The sequence below is a fragment of the Montipora foliosa genome, chromosome 8 (genome assembly GCF_036669935.1).
Source record: "Montipora foliosa isolate CH-2021 chromosome 8, ASM3666993v2, whole genome shotgun sequence".
In the NCBI taxonomy this organism is placed as follows: Eukaryota; Metazoa; Cnidaria; class Anthozoa; order Scleractinia; family Acroporidae; genus Montipora; species Montipora foliosa.
In genome coordinates, this window is record NC_090876.1 from 35773750 (window position 1) to 35776249 (window position 2500).

Here is a 2500-nt window from a genome sequence, read left to right on the forward strand (position 1 = left end):
TTTTGAATTTTACCGCCGCAATGTGGGTCATAAATTCCGTGTCAGCAGCTTGTGCTTCTGCATTTGGCTGACGAAATGCCTTCCTGCACATGGCACAGTTTGCGCTTGACGGTGTTAATGTCCTCATCCATCTGAATAAAAAATTAAGACTCATCTTAGGCACCTCAAAATGCTACCCTGATTCCCGTGAAAAAGTGTTTCTTACCGCTCCAAACACCTTTTATGAACATAGTTTCTACAGCACTCCGTTTTTATGAGATTGATATCCTCCTCGAGGCATATGAAGCAAAGTCTCAAAGGTTTACTCGAGTTGATATAACGCGAGCACACGAATCGGTTAAAAATTTAGCTCAAACTAGCGCAGAGTACTTTATAGGCACGCGGTAAGAATTCACACAATAGGTTTCGGCATTCGAACTTCTCTTGGAAAGCGTATAAACTACTGCAATTTGAAAAGAAAACGGAAAGAAAATACAAAACAGGAATTCCGTATACTTACAAGATTCACTATAGCTTTCGTGATTTCCACATCTTTTTTGTTGTTTTGATCCATTTTCGGTTCTTCTTGTTTAACAGAGTGATACGTCTCACAGATTTCATTACTTTTCTTTTCTACGATCACCAATCAGCTGTGAATATTGTTTCTTGCATACAAATTGATCCGATTAGGAGCAAAGGTCGCTTGATTTTCGAGTTTCATCCTACTGATTTCTCTGGGGGTCGCATCCTGTTAACGATCACTAATCAGCAGTGAATATTGTTTCTTGCATACAAATTGATCCCATTAGGAGCAAAGGTCGCACGCCCTTCCTTTCGTTCTTAAAAGAAAACGCTGAATATGCAATAAAAAGAAAACAAGTTAGTCAAGTTAAAAAGAATGAAAGCGATAGAGCCGATTTTATTGGTGGGTTTCGATCCTAACGTTTTCTGAGAGGTCCACAAGTTGTTCATAAAAGGAGAGAATCATGCTGTGTGTTTATTATACAGCGGAAGCCTAGACTAGTGAGAAGATGTCAAAGCAAGTACGATTCAACAATAAAGTTTCACAAGCTGTGTTTAACACGAGCAAAGGGACTAAACGTTGCATTGACAATGTGGAAACATGTCCGTTAGCTGAAGAGGATGAAGTTGTTGCACGCACTTCTGAGTTCCAATTACTTCAACGTGAGCAGAAGAAAGCCTTGCATGAACACCATATAAATAAAAGAAAGATCAGTCGGCTACATATGCGTGATGACATCCTAGAAGTATTCTGGGCTACTTACGAGGAGGAAGCGTGGCAGAGGCTGGTTCACATAGTTGATAATCCAATTACTACAGAAGATGTGAATGCCTTTGCCGAGCAAGCCATTACCTCCGTGAATAAAAGTGAAATCGTAAAAAGATGGCGGGAACTATTGATGGTTCTAATGCCTATTGTTGACCAACATCACATGGTACCATTTCACGACCGATTTCTAAACAGTCAGTTTAAGGAAGAAGAAAACATCCAGAAAATGAAAGAAAGGTTGATTCCACGAGCTGAGAGCTCTAATCATTGGCTAAATGAACTTGTGCAGGAATTAACACACTCTCCTGATACTGAGATCTTAGACCATTCACCACTAATTTCCGATGATCCTATGACACCCGAATATAATTTTGATATGATTTCCGAGGCCTTGTCAGAACTGGAATCCCTTCATCCTGAACTTTTTGAAAACTGCCACAGTCTGAAGAAGTAACAGAGCATAACTTCATATCAATAGACAATGAATTAACGGATGAAGAACTGTTAGAATCTTTGGAACAGTGTGAGGAGGAGGTGAAAGCCGCTTTCAATTCCTACGATTATTTGTTGGAAAACGAAGTAAGCACATTTCCCTTACATTGATAAAGGTATTATCTGTTCTAGTTTCCTCTTGTTAATATGTAATAACGTTATTGCTCTATTTTTTTACAAGTAAACCAGTTTATTATCATGTCATAACGTATCTTCTCTATTTGTCTACAAGCAAGCCCGATGATTGGTATATTACACCTCCCCTTTTTTAAGTTAATAAGTACACACCATTTTTAATTTACCAGTGGTCAATCATCTTGAATTTATTGCTTTTGTGAGTTTTCATACAGTTTAACTTTTTTGTGTGTAGTTGGAAGACGCAGAATGTTTGCTTGCTGAGGAGCAGGTTGGGGGTGGACAGAGATTATGGAGCTCTGACAAGCACTATACTCTCCGTCAAGTTGTCTCAAGAAACGTTCGCAAATTTAATACCACCGCCACAGACTATCTGCTTTCCTTAAACCCGCAATCCGAAGAACAACCGTTACTGGAACAGCTTGTCAACATTTTTGATTCCCTAGTAGACGAAATGACATCAGGTATGCCTGATAATGATCTTGTACGTTTTGTTCTTCAAAGTCGATCTCTCGACTACCCTATTTCCCTTCCCTTCATGCCTCGCCATGAACTTAATGCAGAGGGGATTATGGGTGAGGTGCAGCGTGTCTTACAATCCAA